At 37.9% G+C, this 12,792-nt stretch overlaps 1 long non-coding RNA gene across 1 annotated transcript in view; it reads right to left on the bottom strand.

The window, feature by feature from the left end:
• Positions 1 to 909: 909 nt before the first annotated feature.
• Positions 910 to 12,792, bottom strand: part of LOC309636706 — a 48,867-nt gene continuing 36,984 nt past the window's right edge. Inside the window, exon 2 of the long non-coding RNA XR_014250157.1 lies at positions 910 to 2,693. This is a non-coding gene — a long non-coding RNA (uncharacterized lncRNA). The remainder of the gene's footprint in view (positions 2,694 to 12,792) is intronic.

The raw sequence follows: 12,792 nt of genomic DNA, 5'->3' as shown, positions 1-12,792 counted from the left end.
CTAGATTTATAAGTTTCTGGAACAAATCTCTACATATATTACATACAAGTTATAACTTCCATTCACAGAAAACACTGTTATAAAATCTTTGCTCTGAAAGCTTGGTAAATATGTCTTCTGGTTAATATGGGGAAATGACTTCTTGCATGTAGATTGAAGAGGCCTGGATATATTCTCACTTATGTACCTGTTTTGAGGAAAGACTCAAGGGATCCTATAGAAACACTATTTTTACAAGTTTGTGAAAGGAAACAATAACTGCTTTAGCCACTTGGGTTAAGTTCCATACACTGAAATAACACTGTGCAAAAAAAGTTCTTTCATTAAGTTTGTCAGAAATACATACATTTACTATTGGGAAATAAGCTTTACATGCAGTCTATTAAATAAAAGGCTATGACTTATTTAGACATTGAACATAGAGCTTCACTCAGCTTTCAGTGAAATGTTAGAAAGGGTAGTTTTGTGGATCTCTAAATCATTTCACTAGCTACTCTAAGTCCTGGACACAAATCCATACACTGAAAGAACAACGTGTATAAAATTTCATTCACCTAACTTGACAGAAACACATGCATTTTCTATAAGGAAGCAGGACTTTGCCTACAGTGTGAAAAGTCTTCAATCTAATTCAACTTTAGAAGACAGAGCTTTGCGCAGCTTTAAAGTACCTCTGGGAAGGGCAGCATTACAGATACGTTAAACATAATACGACATACACCACATGTCAAATATATCGTCCACTCAATGAAAAACATGGTGCACATTAGTTTTTCCTTAGGTTAAGAAACAATTGGCTACCTTCCTTATATGAAAATCTTGTTTAAGTATGCCTTTTGAAATGTTTATGCTTCCAATAGCTTTGAGCAGACATAAGTTAGCTTAATATCACATAAGAATGACAAATGCTAGATTTGCAAGTTTAATGAAACACATCACTACATATATTACACACAAGTTAATATTTCCCTTCACAGAATGAGCACTGTTCGAAAAAATTCGTGCACGTAGCTTGGAAAAGGGTCTCTGGTTACTGTGGTAAACTCTTCCTTGTATGCGGGTTGAAGAAGCCTTGGCTATTATTCTCAGTTAGGTACCTGCTTTGAAGAAAGACTTAAGGTAGTCGATTGAAACATTCAGGTTACAAGTCTGTGAACTGAAGCACTACCTGCTTTAGCCACTTGGGAGAGGTTCCATACACTGAAAGAACACTGTGCATAAAAGTTCTTTCATCTAGCTTGCAAGGAACACATACATTTACTGTTGGGAAATAATCCCTTTCATGCCTTCTAAAAGGCTATCACTCTTTTCTGGCCTTTGAATGCAGAACTTCTGACACCTTTCAGTGAAATATAGGAAAGGGTAGTTTTGCAGATATCTCAAACATTTCACTAGTTACACCAAGTCCAAGGCAAGTTTCATACACAGAAAGAACCATGTGTATAAAACTACATTCACCTAGCTTAGAAGGAACACATACCTTTTCTTCTGGGAAAACCAGTTTTTTCCTATAGTCTTAAAGGCTTTGACTCCTATTTTCCTTTAGAACACAGAGATTTGCACAGTTTTACATTAATGCTAGAAAGAACAGTATTACAGATTTCTTAAACAAGTTACTAAATGCATCACACTGAAATATATCTTCCCCACTCAATGAAAAACATAGTGCACAGTAGTTATTCCTTAGGTTAAGAAACAATTGGCTACCTTCCTTATATAAGTACCTTAAGCATGCCCTCTGAAATGCTTTCCCTTCCAATCACATTGAACCCACTTAGTAGCTCAACATCACGTAAGAATGAGAAATGCTAGATTTACAAGGTTATGGACCACATCATGCTATATATACACACTAGTTATAATTTCTTTTCCCAGAATGAGCACTGTTCCAAAAACTTTGTGGTATTAGTTTGGTAAAAAGCTCTTATTTTTAGTATGGTAAACTCTTCCTTCTATGTGGGTTGAAGAGGCCTTTTCTTATTTGCTCAGTTAGGGTCCTCTTTTGAGGAAAAAGTAAAGAAACACTGGTGTTATAAGTCTGTGAAATAGTCCTTCACCTAGATTGCAAGATACACATACGTTTTCTATTGGGGAATAATCCTTTCCATGCAGACTAAAAGTCTATCACTCTTATTTGGCCTTTGAACACAGACTTCATGTACCTTTAAATGAAATGCAGGCAAAGGTAGTTTTGCATGTCTTTCAAACTTTTCACTAGCTACTCAAAGTCCTAGGTACACCAAATTATATACATGGAAAGATCAATGTCTACAAAATTTCCTTCACCTAGTTTGGAAGAAACACATACATTTTCTTCTAGGAAACCAGTTTTTTCCTATAATGTTAAAGGCCTTGACTCCTATTTGCATTTAGAATACAGAGCTTTGCACCGCTTTATATTAACGTTAGAAAGAGCAGTGTTACAGATCTGTTAAACAATGTGCTAAATGCAACACACTGAAAATATATCTTCTCCACTCAATGAAAAACAGTGCACAGTAGTTCTTCCTTAGGTTAAGAAACAATTGGCTAACCGCCGCTGTCAGTGCCAGAGACAGCTTCTCCACCCAGGGGCCCCCACGCCTTTGCTCCCTGGCCAGCCCGCTTGCCTGCCCGGGACTGTCTCCCACCTCCTGACACTGCTGCAGCAAGATCAGCAACACCTTTGCTCACCTTCCAGCTTTTGCTCCTCCCTGCAAAAGAGCAAGAGAAGGAAATCAAGGAGTCACTCCTATAATTTACCAAATGACCCCAGCAAGCTTAATAGACAGACCAAGTTCCCAGAAAAAAAGCTGCTGGCACCTGAGGATAAACTGCTTCAAACAGCTTTTACCTTAATGCTGACCTGGAAGACTTTGACTCCCAAGGTCCGGTGAGTTTGGTCTTCTCAGTTTGGACACATCCCTTCCTGTTATATGAAGATTTCGAATATCTGAATGGGAGTATTCCTTTTTTCCTGAAGATTATTGTAAATTCATGGATTTTAAAAATATTTCTTGGGGGGGAAGAGGAGGCTGGGATGAAGTGAGAGAGTAGCATTGACATATATACACTACCAAATGTAAAATAGATAGCTAGTGGGAAGCAGCTGCATAGCACAGGGAGATCAGCTCTGTGTTTTGTGACAACTTAGAGGGGTGGGATAGGGAGGGTGGGAGGGAGGCTCAAGAAGGAAGGGATATGGGGATATATGTATACGTATAGCTGATTCACTTTGTTGTACAGCAGAAACTAACACAACATTGTAAAGCAATTATACTCCAATAAAGACGTAAAAAATTTTTTTACGTTTTTGATTAGTTGTAGTGACTTTTTTTTTAATGGATTCTCAAATAAAACCTTCTTTGTTCCTTGGGAACCTCTTCAGATTGGCTCCTTTATATACATACATAAAAGAAAAGTGAATCACAATGAATTTTCACAAACTTAACATTTTCATATAATCAACACACAGATCAAGATACAGAACATCTCAGAGGCACCCACATCTCACTAGTTTCTTTAACCCTGCTTTTTGGTAAACAGGATACTTCAAGCGCCTCTTGTTCATCTTATAGTCTAATCTAACAGTCAGTCGTTACAAGAAGCTCTGGTTCCTTTTAGTAGAAAATGGAATTTAGAAACTACAGACTGGGCATTAAAGGGACACAGAGTTTGGTTGTCAGAGTTTCCAGGCTTTTTCAGGGAACAGAGTTGGAAATATATCTATATTTAAAAATAAAAAATTAGGTTCCTAGACAAGATGGCAGAGTAGGAGGACCTTGAGCACACCTCCTTTCACAAGCACAGCAAAATCACAACTAACTGCTGAAAAACCATCGATAAAAAAGACTGGAATCTACCAAAAGAAAGATATTCTTCATCTAAAGATATAAAGAAGAACCCACAAGATGGTAGGAGGGGTGCACTTGCAAGATAATCAAATCCCACACACCCTGGGTGGGCAACCTACTAATTGGAGAATAATTATATCACAGGAGTTCTCCCACAGGAGTGAGAGCTCTAGGTCCACACCAGGCTCCCCAGCCTAGAGGTCCAACATCAGGAGGAGAAGCCCCCAGAGTATTTGGCTTTGAAAGCCTGTGGAGCTTGATTGCAGGAGTTCCACAGGACTGGGGGAAAAAGAGACTCCACTCTTGGAGGGTGAACACAAGGTCCCTCACACACCAGGTCCCAGGGCAAAAGTAGTGACACCATAAGAGCCTGGGCCAGACCTACCTGCTGGTCTTGGAGGATCTTCTGGGAGGTGGGGAGGAGCTGTGGCTCTCTCCAGGGTCATAAAATCTGGCAGTGTACAAAGTGGGGACCTACATAAACCCTGACTGGAGGCAGACATTTTAGGTCCTTGGCACAGAGACGTGGCCCCACGCAACAGCCTGTAAGCCCCAGTGCTAAGACACCTCAGGCCAAGCAGCCAACAGGGAGGGAACACAGCCCCACCCATCAGTAGAAAGGCTGCCTAAAATCTTGTTGAACACACAGCCACCTCTAGACACACCTCTTGACACAACCCTGCCCACCAGAGGGCCAAGACCCTCTTCCACCCACCAGTGGGCAGTCACAAGCCCCTCCCACCAAGAAACCTGCACAAAACTCTAGACCAGCCTCATCTACCAGGGAGCAGACAACAGAAGCAAGGAAACTGAGATCCTGCAACCTGCACAAATAAGTCCACAAACACAGGTCAGAACATACTCTGGGACCTTGGGTGACAAGAGGGAAGTGTACTGCTGGGACACTTAGGACATCCCCTACAGAGAGACACTTCTCCAAGGTCAAGAAAGATAGTTAAGCTACTACACACATAAAAATACAAATAGAAATTTAAACAAAAGGAGATGGCAAAGGTATATATTTCAGATGAAAAAATAAGATAAAACCCCAGAAGAACAAATAAGTGAAGTGGAGATAACCAATCTACCTAAGAAAGAGTTCAGAGTAATGATCACAAAGATGATCCAAGAACTTGGGAAAAGAATGGATGCACAGAATGAGAAGTTACACGAAGTTCATAGTAAAGAGTTAGAAAATGTAAAGAAAACCCAGAGTTGAAGAATACAAGAGCTGAAATGAAAAACACACTGGAAGGAATCAATAGCAGAATAAATGAGGCAGAAGAACAAATCAGTGATCTGGAAGACAGAGTGGTGGAAATCTTTGCTGCAGAACAAAGAATAAAGGATAAAAAGAAATGAGGATGCCTTAAAAGACCTCTAGGACAATGTCAAACACAATATTTGCCAGAAGAATAAGAGGGAGAGAAAGGGCTTAAGAAAATATTTGAAGAGGTAATAGCTGAAACCTTCTCTAACATGGGAAAGGAAACAGTCACCCAACTCCTGGAAGCACAGAAAGTCTCATACAGGAAAACCCAAGGAGGAACACGCCAAGACAGTAATCTGACAAAAATTAAAGACAAAGAGAAAATATTAGAAGCAACAAGGGAAAAGAAACAAATAACGTACAAGGAAATCCCCATAAGACAATCAGCTGATTTTTCAGTAGAAAATCTACGGGACAGAAGGGAGTGGCTCGATATATTTAAAGGGAAAAATCTACAACCAAGAATACTCTACCCAGCAAGGCTCTCATGTATATTTGATGGAGAAATCAAAAGCTTTACAGACAAGCAAAAGCTAAAAGAATTCAACACCATCAAACCAGCTTTACAACAAATGCTAAATGAACTTCTCTAAGTGGAAAACAAAAGGTCACAATTAGAAGCAAGAATATTCGGAAATGGGTAAGCTCACCAGTAAAGGCAAACATACAGTAAAAATAGGAAATCATCTACACACAAATGTAATATCAAAACTACTAAACATGAGAGGAGGAGAGTACATGTGCAGGATATTTGAAATTCATTTGAAATTAAGAGACCAGCAAATTAAAACAACCGTGTATATATATAGACTGCTATATCAAAACCTCATGGTCACCACAAATGAAAAATCTATAATAGATATACACACAAAAAAGAAAAAGGAACCCAAACACAACACTAAAGAGTCATCAACTCACAGGAGAAGAGAACTAAAATAAGAAAGGAAGAAAAAAGACCTACAAGGATGAATCCAAAACAATTAACAAAATGGCAATAAGGACATACATATAGATAATTACCTTAAATGTAGACAGATTAAATGCTGCAAACAAAAGACATAGACTGGCAGAATAAATAAAAAAAAACAAGACCCATATATATGTTGTCTACAAGACAACTCAGAGTGAGTTTTCAACTTGTAGTGAGTCTACAAGACTCACTTCAGACCTAGAGACACATACACACTGAAAGTGAGGGACTTGGAAAAAATTATTCCACACAAAGGGAAACTGAAAGAAAGCAAAGTAGCAATACTTAGACAACATAGACATAAAATAAAGACTGTGGCAAGAGTCAAAGAAGGACACTACATAATGATCAAAGGATCAATCCAAAAGAAGATATAACAGTTGTAAATATATATGCATCCAACACAAAAGACTTACCTTAGGAAACAAGAAAAGTCCCAAATAAACAACCTAATCTTACACCTAAAGCAACTAGAGAAAGAAGAACAAATAACACCCAAAGTTAGTAGAAGAAAAAAATCATAAAAATCAGAGCAGAAATAAATGAAATAGAGGTGATAACAACAATAGAAAATATCAATGAAACTAAAAGCTGTTTCCTTGAAAAGAAAAACAACATTGATAAACCTTTAGCCAGACTCATCAAGAAAAAAATGGGAGAGGGCCCAAATCAATAAAATCAGAAATCAAAAGGAGAAGTTACAATCGACATCACAGAGATATAAAGGACCATGAGAGACTTCTAAAAGCAGCTATATGCCAATAAAATGGACAACCTCAAAGAAATGGACAAATTCTTAGAAAGGTACAATCTCCCAAGACTGAACCAGGAAGAAATAGGAAATATGAACAGACTGATTACAAGTACTGAAATTGAAACTGTGTTTAAAAAGTTCCCAACAAAAAAATGTCCAGGACCAGATGGCTTCACGGTGAATTCTATCAAACATTATGGAAGAGTTAACACTTATCCTTCTGAAATAATTCCAAAAAAATTGCAGGGGAACTTTCAAACTCATTTTCTGAGGCCACTATCAGCCTGAAACCAAAACCAGAAAAAGATACTACAAAAAAAGAAAATTACAGGCCAGTATCAGTGATGAAATTAGATGAAAAAATCCTCAACAAAATACTAGCAAAACAAATCCAACAATACATTAAAAGGATCATACACCATAACCAAGTGGGATTTATTCTGTGGATGCAAAGATTTTTTCCATATCTGCAAATCAATCAGTGTTATACATCACATTAATAAACTGAAGAATAAAAACCATATGATTATCTCAAAAGATGCAGAATTTTTGATAAAATTCAACATCCATTTATGATAAAAACTCTCCAGAAAGTGGGCATAGAGGGAACCTACCTCAACATAATAAAGGCCATATATGACAAACTCACAGGCCGTATATGACAAACTCACAAACTCATATACAACTGTGAAAGCTGAAAACATTTCCTCTAAGATAAGGAAAAAAGACAAGGATGTCCATTTTCACTACTTTTATTCAACATAGTTTTGGAAGTCCTAGCCACAGAAATCAGAGAAGAAAAAGAAATAAAAGGAATCAAAATTGACATAGAAGTAAAGCTGTCACTGTTTGCAGATGACATGATACTATTCATAGAAAATCCTAAAGATGCTAGCAGAAAACTACTAGAGCTCATCAATGAATTCAGTAAAGTTGCAGGATAGAAAATTAATACACAGAAATCTGTTGCATTTTTATACATTAACAAGGAAGGATCAGAATGAGAAGTTAAGGAAACAATCCCATTTATAATCTCATCAAAAAGTATAAAATTTCTAAGAATAAACCTACCTAAGGAAGGAAAAGACCTGGACTCCAAAAACTATTAGACACTGATGAAAGAAACTGAAGATGACACAGATGGAAAGATGTACAGTGCTTTTGATTAGAAGAATGGATAAATTCAAATGTCAATCTACAGATTCAATGCAATAATTGTCAAATTACCAGGGTCATTTTCCACACAACTAGAACAAAAAATTTTTAATTTGTGTAGAAACACAAAAGACCCTGAATAGCCAAAGCAATCTTGAGAAAGAAAAACAGAGCTGGAAGAATCAGGATCTCTGACTTCAGACTACACAAAAAAGCTACAGTAATCAAAACAGTATGGTACTGGAACAAAAACAGAAATGGAACAAGATAAAAAGCCCTGAAATAAACACATGTACCTATGGTCAATTAATCTATGACAAAGGAGGCAAGAATATACAATGGGAAAAGACAGTCTCTTCAATAAGTGGTGCTGGGAAAACTGGACAGATACATATAAAGGAATGAAATTAGAACATTCTCTAACACCATACACAAAAAGTGTAAGACTGGATAATGTAAAAATTCTACAGGAAAATATAGGCAGGGCACACATTGACATAAATCGCAGCAATATCTTTTTGGATTCATCTTTTAGAGTAATGGAAATAAAAACACAAAGAAATGGGACCTAACTAAACTTAAAAGCTTTTGCACAGCAAAGGAAACCCTACACAAAATGAAAAGACAACCCTCAGAATGGGAGAAAATATTTGCAAACAAAGCAATGGACAAAGGATTAATCTCCAAAATATACAAGCAGCTCATGCAGCTCAATAACTAAAAAACAAACAACCCAATCCAAACATGGGCAGAAGACCTAAATAGACATTTCTGCAAAGAAGACAAACAGATGGCCAAAAAACACATGATAAGCTGCTCAACATCACTAATTATTAGAGAAATGCAAATCAAAACTACAATGAGGTATCACCTCACACCAGTTAGAATGGGCATCATTAGAAAATCTACAAACAACAAATGCTGGAGAGGGTGTGGAGAAAAGGGAACCCTCTTGCACTGCTGGTGGGAATGTAAATTGATACAGACACTGTGGAGAACAGTATGGAGGTTCCTTAGAAAGCTAAAAAATAGAACTACCATATGACCCAGCAACCCCACTACTGGGCATATACCCTGAGAAAACCATAATTCAAAAAGATACATGTACCACAATGTTCACTGCTGCACTATTTAAAATAGCCAGGGGATGGAAGAAACCTAAATGTCCATCTACAGATGAATGGATAAAGATGTGGCACATATATACATATATACAATGGAACATTACTCAGCCAGAAAAAGAAACGAAATTGAGTTATTTATGATAGCTGATTCACTTTGTTATACAGCAGAAACTAACACAACACTGTAAAGCAATTATACTCCAATAAAGATGTTTAAAAAAAACAACTAAAAGGCAAACTATAGAATGCAAACTATATTTGCAAACAACGCCACAGACAAGGGACTAATCTCCAAGATATGTAAACAGCTCATAGAGCTCAATACTGGAAAAAACAAAAAACCCAATCAAGAAATGGGTAAAATCTAAATAGATAGTTCTCCAAAGAAGACATACAGAGGGCCAACAGGCACATGAAAAGGTGCTCAACATTGCTAATTATTAGAGAAATGCAAATGAAAACAATAATGATGTATCACCTCACAACCAGTCAGAATGGCCTTCATGAAACAGTCTACAAATAATAAATGCTGGAGAGGGTGTGGAGAAAAGAGAACCCTCCTACACTGTTGCTGGGACTGTAAATTGGTACAGGCCCTATGGAGAACAGTATAGAGGTTCCTTATAAAACTAAAAAGAGAGGTACCATATGATCCAGCAATCCAATTCCTGGGCATATATTGAGAAAACCATAATTCGAAGAGATACATGCACCCCAAATTTCATTGCATCACTATTTACAATAGTCAAGACATGGAAGGAACTTAAATGTCCATCAACAGATGAATGGATAAATGACATGTAGAATACATAGGCGTATACATATACAACAGACTGTTACTCAGCCATATAAAGGAATGAAATAATGTCATTTGCAGTAACATCGATAGACCTAGAGATAGTCATACTAAGTGAAGTAAGCCAGACAGAGAAAGAGAAATATACATATATCGCATGTCAAATATAACTTCCAATCAATGCAAAACATAGTGCTCAATAGTTCTACCACAAGGCCAGGAACCAGTGGCTACATTCCCTGTATGAGAATCTTGTTTAAGTACATCCCCTAAAATGAGTTCCCTTCTAATTGCATGGAGCACACATTGTCACCACATCACCTAGGAATGAGAAATGCCAGATGTTACAAGATTTTGGAAGCCTCACTGCATACATTACACTTCACGGAATGAGTACTGTTAGAAAAAGTTTGTGCAGGTAACTCAGTATAAAGGTCTTCTTTGTTAGTATGGTAAACACTTCCCCGTATGCAAGTGAAGGAGTCCTTGCTTATATACCCAGGTTGGTACCAGTTGTGAGCAAAATCTTAAGGTAGCCTAGAGAAAGACTGATGTTTCAGGTCTGTGACTTGAAATACTGCCTGATTCTGCCACTGAGCTTAAGTTCCATACAATGAAAAACACTGGGCACAAAAGTTCTCTTTCATCCAGCATGTGAGAAACACAAGCAGTTTTACTAACTGGCAAACAAGCTATTCTATGCCATGTAAAAGTCTTGCTCCCTTATGTGGCCTTTGAACACAGAGCTTCACGCAGCTTGCAATGCAACTGTGCCAAGTGTAGCTTTGCAGGTCTCTCATGCAAGTAATCTAGCTTCTGCAAATCTAGGAACCTGTTCCATAAATCTAAAGGCCAATCTGTGTCAAAAATCATTTATCTAGCATTGAAGGAGGTACCCATGTGTTTTCAGTCAGGGAAACAAGTGTATTCCCCTAGTGTAAAATTTAGGCCTGGATTCCTATTGGCTTTTTGAACGCAGAGCTTTGCACAGCTTTCCATGAATGCTAGAAAGAGCAGTTTTATGGATCACTGAAACACCAGATTTCAAATTTATCTTCCACTCAGTGAAAAACAGAGTGCACAGTAGCTCTTCCTTAGCATAAGAAACAAGTGGTTACAACATTGCTTATGAAAAAGTGGTTTAGTATGCCCTCTGAACCTTTTCCGCTTCTGGTCAAATGTGGGCACACGTAGTCTAGCTCCATGTCACCAGAATAACCAACGCTAGACTACAAATACATTGAAAACATCATGTCATATATTGCACACTAGTTGTCAATAGTTTTTTCACTAAAGGAGCACTGTTCCAAGACCTTTGTGTGGGTAGCTTGGTAAAAGAGGCTGTTGGGTTAATATGGCAAACTCTTCTTTGGACATGGGTTGAAGAGGTCTTTGCTTATGTGCTCAGAAACCTCTTTTGAAGAAAGCCATAAGGTTCCCTCTAGGAACATGGGTGATCTGAGTCAGTTGAAAAAAACACTACCTGCTTTAGCCACTTGCATTAACTTCCACACCCCAAAAGAACGCTATGCATAATACGTCTTCCATCTGGCTTGCAAGGAACACATACATTTACTGTTGGGAAATAAGCCATATCCATGCAGCCTGAGAGGCTATCACACTTTTTGGGCATTTGACTGCAGTCTTCAGGCAGCTTTTAAGGAACTTTGCTCAGTATATGTTTCACAGGTCTCTCATGCATTTCAGTAGCTACTCCATATCCCAGGAACAAGTTTGGCAGATGGAAAGAACAATCTGTGTAAAACTTTGTTCATCTAGCCTGGCAGAATAACATACAGTATCTATATGGGATAGATGTCTTTTCCTGCAGTGTGAATGGCTTTTCATTTTTATGGAGGAAATTATTTCATATATAACACATAAGGTAAATCATCCGATGAGAAAAATAATACTGTTAGAAAAAAAAAACTTTGTGCTAGCTGCTTGGTAAGAAGTTCTGGTTATTTTGGGCATAGCTTCCCTTTTATGTGGGATGAAGTCTTGTTTGCATTCTCAGTGAGTTACTTGTTTGAGAAGACTCAATGTAGCCTGTAGAATTACGAGAGTTACAAGTCTAAGAAATAAAACAGTACCTGCTTCAAACTACTGGGTTGAGTTGTAGCCACTAAAAAAACACTGGGCATAAAAGTTCTTTCATCTAGCTTGTGAGAAACACATATATTTACTAAATGGGAAACAAGCCTCTCCATAGAGTCTGAAAGCCTCCCCGCCCCTTCACTCCCATTTGTTTTGAGAGCACAGAGATTTGTGCAGCTTTGTAGGGTACCTATAGGAAAGGCAGTATGATGGATCTCTTAACCAGTATACTTCATGCATCCACCCATCGAGTAGACGACATTTCCTACACGAGACTCGTGCATTACTATGCCGTCTGAAAGGCTTTTCCTTCGAATCCTGTTGAGACCGGGTAGCTTAAGTATGACATGATGTAAGAGACACAAAGACAAGATTTACAAGTTTTTGAAACAAACGTATATATTAAACACAGAAAAAAATGATTTCCCTTGAGAAAGAACACGGTCACACCCACAAAAAAATTCTGCTGTTTGCTTCGTTAAAAAAAAAAAAAAGCTTCTGGGGACTATGGGAGACTACGTTGTATGCGGAGTGAAGAGGTCTTTGCTTATATTTTCATTTAGGTTCCTGTTTTGAGAAACGACTCAAGATAGCCTACAGAAACACCGGTGTTAGGTGTCTTTGAAAGGAAGCACTACTTTCTTTTGCCACCTGGGTTAAGTTCCATCCACTGAAAGAACACTGTGCATAAAAGTTCTTTCTTTCATCCAGGTTGTGAGAAACACATAATTTACTGCATGGGAACCAAGCCTTTCCATGCAGTCTAAGAGGCATTCATCCTTACTTGGCCGTT

Source organism: Balaenoptera physalus (genome assembly GCF_965194825.1).
Source record: "Balaenoptera physalus genome assembly, chromosome: 10".
Taxonomy (NCBI): domain Eukaryota; kingdom Metazoa; phylum Chordata; class Mammalia; order Artiodactyla; family Balaenopteridae; genus Balaenoptera; species Balaenoptera physalus.
The sequence above is the reverse complement of the archived record's forward strand: the minus strand, read 5'-3'. Positions and strand labels throughout refer to the sequence as shown.